Genomic DNA, 12,388 nt, shown 5'->3' on the forward strand with positions numbered 1-12,388 from the left:
AGCATGTACGATGCACAAAGATGCTGGAAATAAAATATTAGATCCTGATAATATATTAGTTACAGTGATGAACCTGGCTTTTATCTTCTAATGGATATAAATATACAAATGAAAATATCCCAAACCAAAAAAGTTTAATAAAACAGGATGATTATTTAGTCAACTGGCAGTGCAAATAATCATTACAAATCTTTAGCTTGTAAATGATTTTTCTATCTGTATTACACTTTAAAAGGCCAATGTTTTGTTAAGACATTCTGACCCAGTATGCACCTTTGTAGCAAATTTGAGTGAATACAAAACAGGTCACTAGTGGAACAGAAATGAAAAATGGCAGGTAACACATTTATATTCAATTTGAACAATAGACTTGAGACTATGAACCTGAGTGGCATCTACGTAAATGGCTGAGAAACATTTCATTTCTTGAATTTTTAATTTTAAAAAGCTTGATAATTACAATTAGCTTTAAGTTTATGACACATGCTGGGTGCCTATTTTCCCCCACCTTTTCTCCCCCTGTAAACAAAGCCAACATTTTAAAACTCTAGTTGGTATCAAAAATCTGTCAAGCAAATTCCCTTACAAGGAAGCCCATTAGGAAATAAATTAATTTATAATACAAGCAAGCTGAATCACTTACAGCTTGTCTAGAATTCCTCTTGATTCAATACTTATTCCCATCTCCCCAGCACATGTCACATACACACACACTCATATACCAAAGTGAAGAAGTGCTACTTGTTTAAATTTAAAGTAAAGCCGGAACATATTGCTTCACAGAGCAACAGGGCTCTTAGGGATGGTTTATTACATGACATTTTAGGGAGAAATGCATAGCAAGAAATGCTCTTATAAATCTTGTAAACTGGGAAATACCCCCAAAATATAATATTAATTAGTTTGTTGCATACTATTAATAAAATCCTCAGTTACCACCTTCCTTGGGAACACCTTGAAAAAACTAAGGAAAGCAAATGATTATTACCCCATCTATATGAGAAGATATGGTTTTAGGCAGCATCAAAGAAGAAAGATCATCTCAGGTGAATACTTAAAATTCTTTCAAGCAAACATAATGCTCCTGAGTGTTTGTGTACATGTGCATGCTCAGCTTAGACTGAGAGTCATTAAATCATGAATCGAAGGAAAAAGCCATATTGTAATATTTGGAAAGCAATGTATATTTGTAGGATTCATCCACCAAAGGCTATCTCCTGTATTTTCCAGAGCATAATAATCTCCTTTACTTCTTTTTGGGGATAAATTTATTATTTATAGTTAGACTTAAGAATCCTGATGAGAAAACAAAGATGAAAGCTCTGAGTGATTGTGAAGATATATAACATATCCACTCAGGATATATAACATTATCCATGTATCTTCAGTTTGTTGGCAGGCGCTGTCTCTTCTGTTACCTGAAGAACTACCTTCTTACAGCATAAAGAAAATAATTTCCCTTTATTTTAATATAGGCGAATCTGAATCCAGTGGAGAATCTTTACATGGGCAAGCACACTATGGCATCAGCATAGTAATTTACATATTCTATGTCAATGTTCCTCAAATCACACTCAATGAAATGAGCACTGTCCCATGATATGTTAATTATATTTTATGGTACTCTAGGTTATATCTTATTATTATATATATATCTTTATTGAAGGATTCAAATCCTTTAACTTATGATATAATAATTATCATACGTAAAATGCTAGTATGTACTTTAAATCTCCAACAGAGGTATGATATAATGACAACTTTAATACAACTTTAATCAAAATTGGGAAATTGTATTGGGCATGCATGTATTGGTTCTAATTAGAGTTGTAGATGTATCAGATCCTTCCATCCTATATTTCCTCCAAAATTAAACTCTCCCATTTCTCGTGGTAATCTGAAGATACTTACTGTTTTATAATGCTTATTGCATATTCATAACTTAAGAAAAAATAATTTGTTATTTACTTGCTTTATTGATCCTGAATTCAAGTGAGGATCCAAACCATAACCTTCGTGCAATCATGTCTAGGTAAGCAAAACACTCAGCAGTGAGGAGCTCCCAAGCAAAAGTTAGAAGGGGATCTGTAAGAGCAAGCATTTCAAACAATGCTTCCCCCTTTTCATCATGTAACAGAAAATGTTATTTTGTTGTGCAGAATAAAAACTGAGAGAAAATTGTTAAATACCACAATAAAAGAAAATGACTTTCTCTTTCTACATGTACATTATTCAGAATGTATGTTACAGAGCTAGGTTGGAGATGTTTGTGCGTTAGATCTTATAGTCAGACTTGGCAACATGAAGTCAATATAATATAGAATATTCCATCTAGATCTATGTTTACTATTCAAAGGGTCATACTACTGGACATATGTCTTGACATTAAGAACAGATGTAATATGTAGTGTTTCACTGAATTTAGCTGTGGAAATTTTACATTTTTATTTCATAGAAAAGCTATTCTAATCTTGAGGAATACAGGTGTCTATATTCTGGGTTAATCTGTAACTAAACAATTATAACAAAAGGGCATACTTTTGTGTTTTTATAAATTAATCAGAGGCTCTAAAATGTGCTAACACCGATTGCATATACAGTTATTTCATCTTTCCTCCTGTATGTTTTACACAGATGCAGATTTTATTGTACATATTGCATCATATACATATTAGTGCAATTAAATTACTTAAATTATTGAGCCAAATTGGAGCTAACACAACTTCCCTCATAGGATTGCTGTGTAGTTTCATATGTTTTATACAAACCAGGTAAATTTTACCTTCTTTTTCTGTTTTAATCGCACCTTTCCCTGAAATGTATAGCATAAGGCAATAGGGGAAAAGGGCTTATATATAATATGATGCTACCTCCATCTTTTTTGCCTCTTCTCATAATTATGTGAAATTATTTTTCTCCTTTAAGACCTTGGAGATGATCATCAAGCTTTTCTTTGGAAAAGCATATAGGTGAGCAATTTAGCTAGATAAGATGGCAGCCTACTCTATTTTGCTATTGGATCTGAAAGTTGATCAATCAATAAATATAAGCTGATATTGGCAGAGGCCAGAAATAGCTATTCAGTTAAACATGCCAAAAATATATGTCTACTCTCAAATATTTTCAATCTAGTGAGAGTAGGCAAGGCCAGAAACTAGACTTACAAGAATGAAGCAAAATAGACAACTAAGTTATTAGTTTTGAATGATGGCAAAAGAGAAAAATAATCAGGACAAATACTATTACTTTCACAAAAATATTAAGATTATAAGAACACTGAAAGTTTCCATAACCAAATAAAACAATGTAGTGAGTACAATTGCTTTATAGATTCCACCAAGTAAAAGCAAATCCACTGGATAGAACATGTTTTGTTTTGTTTTGTTTTCATTTTAAATTAAAATGGTACACTTACCTCATAGTCACTGTCATTTACTCATACTTTTGAATACTGTTACATCAGCTTGTTTTCATTTCTTCTCATAGATAAACTTTTGAAGTTACAATTTATGCCACTCTTACTTTCCAAGAGAAAGCTGACTTTCCTGTGTTATAGCTTACAGCAAGAAAATAGCTTATTAAAACATGAATGCATAAAAAGACAGAAAATCATTAACTATAATCCTACGTTTGTAATCCTTGAAAATCAATTTTTATGTTTAAATATTTGTGTGTACAAACAGTATAAATGTACAGGATAATATTAAAGTTATTATATCCAAAAGGAGGGGGAATAAATAATTTAGATAAGCATAGACTAGATGATCATAATGTCTCTTTGACCAAAAGACTATATTTCCTGTGAATTAAAGTAAGAATATGGACTTGATGTGTGGGATTTATGGTCTGGGGTCAGAGTTACATGAACTAAGTTATCAGTATCAGGCATTTATCAAATCCACATCAAGAAGCACTTAATTGTAGGATATTTAGACCATTTTCTTAGGCAAACAAAACAAAAACAAAAAAATACTCTCATCCAAGGAAGTCTACAGAAAAATGTTAGCTTGAAACAAATGTAACTACACAGTTGTAAGTATAGATAAACTTGGTGATCTCCAACCCAACAGTATTAGATGGTTTAAGTATAGTCACAAACTCTGGAGACATAGAAACCTCCAGAACAGTAGCCAACATATAGAGAGCATTTAGTAAGTTTTATTTTCTCTTTCTCCCATTATGAAAATATCTGCCTAAAATCACTCCCTGAGGAAGTACATACGTTCTCAAACTAGAGTGTGCATTTGAAATACTTTCAGGGCTTGTTAAAACACAGATTATTGGATCACCTCAGAGTTTCTAAATCAGTAGGTCTGGGGCATGGTCTGAGAATCTGCATTTGTAACAAGAGCCCAGGTAATCAGGATGCCACTGGACCAGGGACTACAGGAGAATCACAGACTTAGTGACTTAAAAGCCCTAAGTGTCACAGTACTTATACATGTGTTGCTTCAAGTACTTGTCCATTGAATTAAAGTAAAGGCCACTTCAATGGTGTTGAAATCTACTTGCTTGTTAAAAATAAATATATGGATTAGTGGTATTCTTATTGTAAGAGTATATGAAGAATATTGGATATTTAGAAGATATTTTATATAACAGTGAATCACAATTGGTTCAATTATTCATTAAATAAATTCCAATTGAATGCCTACTGTATACTAGTTACTTGGGCTTACAAAAATGAATAAAGTATTTATTGTCCCTGTATTTATAGAGTTTAAAATCTAACAGAGGAGATAAAGAAATAAATGTAAGCACGATAATCATGTTAAAACTGGTTGACGAAATGTTAAAGTTTCTGCTGATGTCTCAGGATAGCCTATAAAGTTCTGAAGGATTGTCATGGTTTTAGGCTTGGGTCTCATTTTAAATAGGTGTACACTCTGAGTGACCCCAGTCTTCCATCTTCCTAGGGTCATATTTTCCTTTAATGAAATGACTTAAGAGCACATCCAACAATACTGGAGAAAGTGCTCTTTCTAATACATCTTAGGATTTTGGAAGATGAGGTCAGGTTATGTACTAATGTTCAACTAATCACTCCCATACCTATTGCTGCATGAAACTCCATTCCTTTTTTTCCATTTCATCTTGTGTGGTTGTTGTAAATTCTTTTTTTTTTTTTTTGAGATGGAGTCTCGCTCTGTCACCTGGGCTAGTCTACTCTGGTGTCATCGTAGCTCACAGCAACCTCAAACTCCTAGGCTCAAGTGATCCTCCTGCCTCAGCCTCCTGAGTAGCTGGGATTACAGGTGTGCACCAGGACGTCCGGCTAATTTTTCTATTTTTAGTAGAGACGGGGTCTTGCTCTTGCTCAGGCTGGTCTCGAACTCCTGACCTCAAGCAATCCTCCCTCCTCGGCCTCCCAGGGTGCTAGGATAACAGGCATAAGCCACTGCACCTGGCCATGAATTCCCTTTGAATCTCAGTCCCATGGAAGAAAACAGGCTAAAACAGAAGGCTGATGAGTGTATCAGACCCTGAAAATTTGAGGTTAATGGAAGGGAGATGAAAAAGTACATCATAGAAGTAGAAAATAACTACAAATTAAATATTAAACATTGTTATTCTAAAATTCCCTCAAATCTGTAACTATGGAGAATTTAGTACTTTGTATTTATACCATTCTCCTAATATGTTGACAAGCCTGCTTTTCTTTCTCCTATTGCTTCTCACATTTCTCCTAATTCTTGGCTTCTTCATCTACTCATCCATTTAGGGACATATTTCCAAAAACAAAAACAAAAAGTAAGAAAGAAAGAATAAGGAGAAAAAATCATTGTTTCGTATTGCATTTGAATGGATCACAAGACCCACTCCTGAATATATTTTAAAAGTCCCATGAAAGTTTTTTCTTCAAACAAATAAATAAGCCATATAAAGCCTTCCCGTTATCTTGGATGTATAAAGAAGCAGTAATTAACCTTTTATTTTTATAATTAACCTTTTATTTTTATTTTTGTTACTATAATAGTTTTTCCTTTACATTAAGTCATAGACTTGAGTAAAGCAAGAGAAACCTTTTTCATTTTTCAAGTGAGACAAAGTTGAGAAAGTCAGCTCATACAAAAATAATTGAATCAAGGTGGTGCAAGTTTATTTTTCTGAGCTAAAACTATAAAATAAAATTGAAGAGTCATTAATATAAAGTCCAACATTTAGAGTAAAACAAAAAATCAAGAAGAAGTTAGGCATATTTGCTGTGACAGAGATTGCTAGAGGCCTAGACAGTATCCATTATCCATTTTTATCTTACTAACAGATCTTTTGCCAATGTATATTCAGCTAGAGAGCAGTTTTCCAGTTTCTCTTACAGATACAGTGATCAATGAAAAATAAACTGAAATCATTTGGCTGAAACTCCCAGGAAAGTCCTTTCAATCTGAGATCTCAAAAGATGATCATCGAGCTTCCTTCTTTCTCCCCACCTCCTTTTTCTCTTGCATAGGACTTCATTCCTGGAGTCACATAGCTATCTTACGACCAATGGAACAACTGAATTAAGGACTGCAGAACACAAGGCTAGAAGGAGCCGACATCCTAGATGACATCATGGGGTATCCATGACATACTAACACAGGACCTCTAACTCAGGACCTCCTAATTCAAGCCTTCTGTTACTTGGCAGAAAAATTAATTTCTGTCATGTTTTAGTTATTGTTCTTTTCAGGCCCTCATTACAAGCTGACACACTTACCCTGCCAGCAAGTTCTGCTAAAAATGAAAATCTGATTGCAATCTCGATGGCATAATCTACTTTTAAAAATGTATAAAATTAGGCTGTAGGAAAGAGATACTATACTCCAAAAAATCAAATAATGATCCCTTTATAATATCCACCTGAGAGAAAACTCATATTCACTCCTATGCACAATATTTGAAGGAATTTACTGACCAACCACACTGAATCCATTTAAAAAGCAATCCTGAAGAAACACAAACCCATATCCCATGTTGGGGGTTAGGGGTAGAGGAGTTTTTAGCTCAAGAAATAATATTTGAACAGGCACAATACCTATCATGGTACTTGAGAAAGTATCATAAAAAAGGGAAGTTGTTATTTAATGGTGCTGTATACACCAAAATGATGACCATGTATGTAAGAAACAATATCCCTATTAAGTAAAGCAATTCCATAATGGACTAGCCCACTCCCTAATGTAGTGAGTTTCCTGTAACTTGAAAAATATTAATAGGAAGCAGATGTTTAATCAGCACCTCCCAAGATTATCACAGGAGAGATTCCTATAATTCATATAAAAGATCTTTATGATGTCTAAGAGTTATTCCAATATTTAGTCTTTAAAAACTATCCAATAATTTAAAAAAATTATGGAAAGCAAATAACAAATAGGCAAATTTTTGTGAAAACTTTTTATTAACAAATTATATGGGAAAATATACACGTAAGAAGACATACACATATATATGTACACATGCATTTATGAAAATAAAACTATATTTTCATACATTGATTTGAAGGTTAGACTAAAATGTATATAAAATGGAAACATCAGTGTCAATATACTTGAAAACATATATTTCAACTTATGCCAAGTAACTAATATTCCAACTCTTTTTGCCCCTGCATAATTCCTCCATTCCTCTAACCCCATATTTACCTTGCTATCAGTTAGAAAATATAAAAAAAAAAAAAAACCTAGGACACCTACAATAACAATAAAACTATAACAAAATAAAATTTTAAAAACAATCACATAAGCAAAACTCTATTAGCTAGCTATAAGAATTCAAGGGAATCAATCCACTAAGAAGCTAAACTAAGGAGAAAATATGCCCAAAAGATCTATGTAGAGTAACGTGATAGGTACACTGCATTCCAATATGCTGAACTATAAGGGCCCCAGCTTCAATCTGTGAAAACAGGTAAGAATTACTTCACTAATATTTCAATACAGACCTTTCTTTATTGCTTATCTCACATTCCTCTGGGGCATCTGGAGGATATTTATCTTCCTACCACTCAAAATATATGAGCCACAGAGTACGGCCAGACACACAAGTGCACTGGCTGAACTACTTCCCATTCCTAATGAAGTGAAGCTGATGCATCTAATGAGTTTACTCCCATTTAACCTATCCTACAGTCATGCTTGAGGGTTCAGCCATGAATCTGTATGATGATGATGATGACCACTATGGGACACATTTCATATCATTTTCTACATGTTCTGCCTCAGTAGTTAGTAAGCCCAGATGCCAGTCCCAGGGAAAATCATTCCCTTTCCACTGACACCTTTACCCAAGAAACAAGATATATAGCATGGCATGCAATCTGCTGTGAATTATTGTGAATGGGTAATATCACTTGATGACAAAGTCCCAGGTCAGTAGCACACAAGCGTTTATAGTCAAGCTTAAAATAGTCAGGCCCATGTAGCATTTGTGCAAAATGACCAAAATCAGAAATCTTTCCTAAGCAATGAGCACAAAGCTGGAGGAGACACGGAAATTCTTTTATGCAGTAATACACTGCAAAATATTATACAAAAATACAAAGACAAAGGTTATTTTTCCAGTGTACTAGTTATATATTATCTTTATAAAAATAGTATAAACACATTATAGACAAATGTAAAATTAAGACAAAAAGGTAAAAAAATACATAGCTCTGGAACCTCAACACAATCACTGCTAACATTGTATGTTATGTCCTTTTAGACTTCTTTTTGCTAAATATATATTTCATATAGGTGTAATCAGACTACAATGTAATTTTTATTATACTTTCCTGATTTAATTTAAATCTGAGCATATTGGCATGCTTTGAATGAGATCAGTAAAAAATACTATATCAAAGTCTTTCAATGTAATTTATTAACCAGTTCTTTGTTTTGAATATTTATTTTCAAATTTTCCTATTATAAAAATCATTATGGCTAACAATCACACTGTAAATATATATATATGTGTGTGTGTGTATATATATATTTCCCCATGTAAGATGATTCTTTAAAAATAGATTCCCAGAAGTAGAATTACTCAATGGCTGGATGATTTAAGGAAGCTGCACACAGGCTGAGTTGCAGAAAACTGCCTCTAATGGTCAGAATATCTTTTCTTAAAGCACCTGATATAAAAAAAATTGAATTCATAACACAGTTGCATACTTACAGAGGGCTAGTATAATACGTCTAATATGATTTTTAAGTTCAGAAGTTCAGAGTTGGTATTAATATAACTGGATTTCCTCTTTTGAACAGGGAAATATCTTTGTTTTCACTTTTCCTTGTATCTTTCATCCATAAAGAGTCTGTGTCTTATGTCACATTCCTTCTGGATTTCATTCTTATTAGGAAAGAATCAGTTAGTCCTATAAATTGGTCACTAAAAATGTGGTGGCTGGAAACTATCATTACCCTTTCCTTGTTAATGCTTTTTTACTTTACTCAAATGTACATATGTACAAAACAATCTCAAAGAAATCCTACTAAAGAATGCTTTGGGATTTTCATATGTGGTACTGGGTCAACAGGGAAGATATTTTGCAGACGAGAATGTTAGTCCTTATGAAATCATAAAATGTCAGAGCCATTAGTCTTTGCTCTAGCTACATACACACACACACACACACACACACACTCAATAAAATCTACACAACCAACTATTGAATTGTTTCTATACACATATTTGTCTCAGATCAGAAAAGCCTTGGTTTAAATCCTTGGTCATGAACTTAAATGTTAGTAAATCACTTAATCTCTTTTGAGTTAACATTTCCAAATCTGTAAAGTGGTGACAAAATACCTACATCATAAGATGGTCATGAAGATTAACAACGAATACTGTATAGAAAATGTAAAACTATACCAATAAAACGATTGCAGGTTTTGCCGAAACTACACGATTAGAGAAAGACAGTTATTCTTTTCCCAGAATTTGGAATTGTGAGATGGGACCTGCTGCAACTATCTTGTTAGCATGAGGGGGAAAGTCTGTCTAAGACTGGGAAGAAAACAGAGGAAGGAAGCAGAGTCAAGAGATGGGGGAGGAGGGAGGAAGAGAGAGATATAAGTTTATCATTAGACTAAAATCAGCTGTGCCTTAAGCCAGCATGTCAATACCTTCCATTCATGTTCTCCATATCCACTCACCAGTCTTTTCCATCTTGCTCAGTGTCTGGATGGAGAGACTGCATCTGTAAGGACTGCATCCGAGGAGCTTCCTTGCCTCAAGCTTCAGGTTAGTTTCAACCAATTAGAAACACAAGCAGGAGATCAGAGAGAAGAAGGGGAATGAAGCAGGGCTATTTTATCACCCTGGCTTCCTCCCTGGGTGTTGAAACAGGTTTGCCTTGAACTTTAACTAAAATCTCAACTCACATCAGGTGGTCTTCCTCTCAAAGATAAGTTTCCAGGTCCCTATCACTGCTTGCTTCCCTCTCCCCGGTCCTAGGCTTAGAAACAGCTCTTTGTATACAGGCCTGGAACTACTGCTCTCTCTCATGTGTTTGCCCTATACCTTTCTCACACCTTTCTACATATTCTCTTTAATAACTGTTTCTCAGGTAATCCAATGTGAGTATTCCATCTGTTTCCTGCTTTGACCCTCACTGATAAACCAGTCCTACACTGGACATTTAATTACCCGAGTAGGTAAAACCCTATTTGTTTTGTTCAAATTAGTGAATATTGTGTTTTCTGTCACTTGTAACAGAAAGCATCCTAATACATCAGTGCCCAACACCCTGTTAGGAACCAGACTGCACAGCAGGAGGTGAGTGGCAGGTGAGCAAGGGAGGCTTCATCTGTATTTACAGCCGCTCCCCAGCGCTAACATCACCGCCTCAGCTCCACCTCCTGTCAGATCAGGGGTGGCATTAGATTTTCATAGGAGCGGGAACTCTACTGTACACTGTGCATGCAAAGGATCCAGGCAAATACAGATTATCATCCTGAAACCAGCCCGTCCTCTGGTCCATGGAAAAGTTGTCTTCAGTGAAACTGGTCCCTGGTGCCAAAAAGGTTGGGGACCTCTGTCCTAATAGATGAAAGCACCAAAGTTTTCTGCAACTGATAAATTCAGAAGGGTTTACTCTGCAAAGGGTTCAATTTATTTTATGAGTGAGGCAAAAGGGCATCCAAACTTTTAGATGGCAAGATTAAATAAGTTCTTTAAGAAAGTGAAAATACGTTCTGGCTCAATGGATGCCCACTGTAAGTAAAAGGAGCCATTAAGCACAATAAATAATTAAACTGCTTAATAGCCTTATTGTAAATCATAGTTAAATTTAAATAATCTCTCAGTTATTTCCACAGTAACTCCAGGGGTTAAAACACTAAATGGAATTAAGAATGGATAAATAAATGAATTAATGAACAAATGAGCATTTATTGGCATGTGTATTTAAATTCTATAAAACCCTTCACACACTTTCTCTTAATTAAGTTTCACTATCTTGTGACACAGGTTAGGCAAGGACTCTGAGCTATTTACAGGTTGTGGTAGGTTGAATAATGGCTCTCAAATATATCCAGGTCTTAGTCATCTTAACCTGTGATTATTATTTTATTTGGCAAACGGGACTTTGCAGATGTGATTAAGTCAAGGATCTTAAAATAGCGGGATTATTTTGGACTATCCAGGTATACTCTAAATTAAATTACTTATGTCTGTAGCAGGAAGACAGAGGGAGATGTGATTCCTAAAAAAGAAGACAACAACGTAAGGATTGAAGTACAGTGTTACACTGTTGAGCTGGCTTTGAGGACTGAGGAAGGAGTTAGGAGCCAAAGAATGCAACCCGAGAAACTAGGAAAGGAAAGAAGATGAATTCTCTCAAAAAGTCTCTTTAGGAAGCTCACCCCTGCTGACACCTTGATTTTAGCCCAGGAATACTGATTTTTGACATCTGACTTCTAGAAATGTAAGAAAATAAATGTGTGTTATTTTAAGCTAACAGTTTGTGATAATTCGTTAGGGCAACCATAGGAAACTAATGCACAGGCACACACCTTGTGGGCTCTTTAAATTGCAAGGAATTAAATGTTTCAATGACTATAGTCATATGCTCTAAGAACATAATCACCAATAAGTACCTAATATCTTCATAGGTGGACAACAAAGGCATATATTTCTTCATTTAAGATCATTTTTGTGTTGATTTAGTGGCTGGGCACTTTGTAATCGTGTCTATCATTAAAGCCTATCCTTTATCTTGTAGATGCTTACATGAAGGCAAACACATTTTCCCTCACTAGTTTTGCAAAGTTACCAGCAGAGCTCCCAGGAGACACTGGCTTTTAATAAGTGCTCAAGTCAGCTCATTCACAGAAAGATCTAACTTTTCAGAATCTCACTAATGGCTTTTAAAACCAAGTTTTTGATGGCTGGTTTGTTTTGGGAGCAGTATTAGTTTCTTGAT

The sequence above is a fragment of the Eulemur rufifrons genome, chromosome 7 (genome assembly GCF_041146395.1).
Source record: "Eulemur rufifrons isolate Redbay chromosome 7, OSU_ERuf_1, whole genome shotgun sequence".
In the NCBI taxonomy this organism is placed as follows: Eukaryota; Metazoa; Chordata; class Mammalia; order Primates; family Lemuridae; genus Eulemur; species Eulemur rufifrons.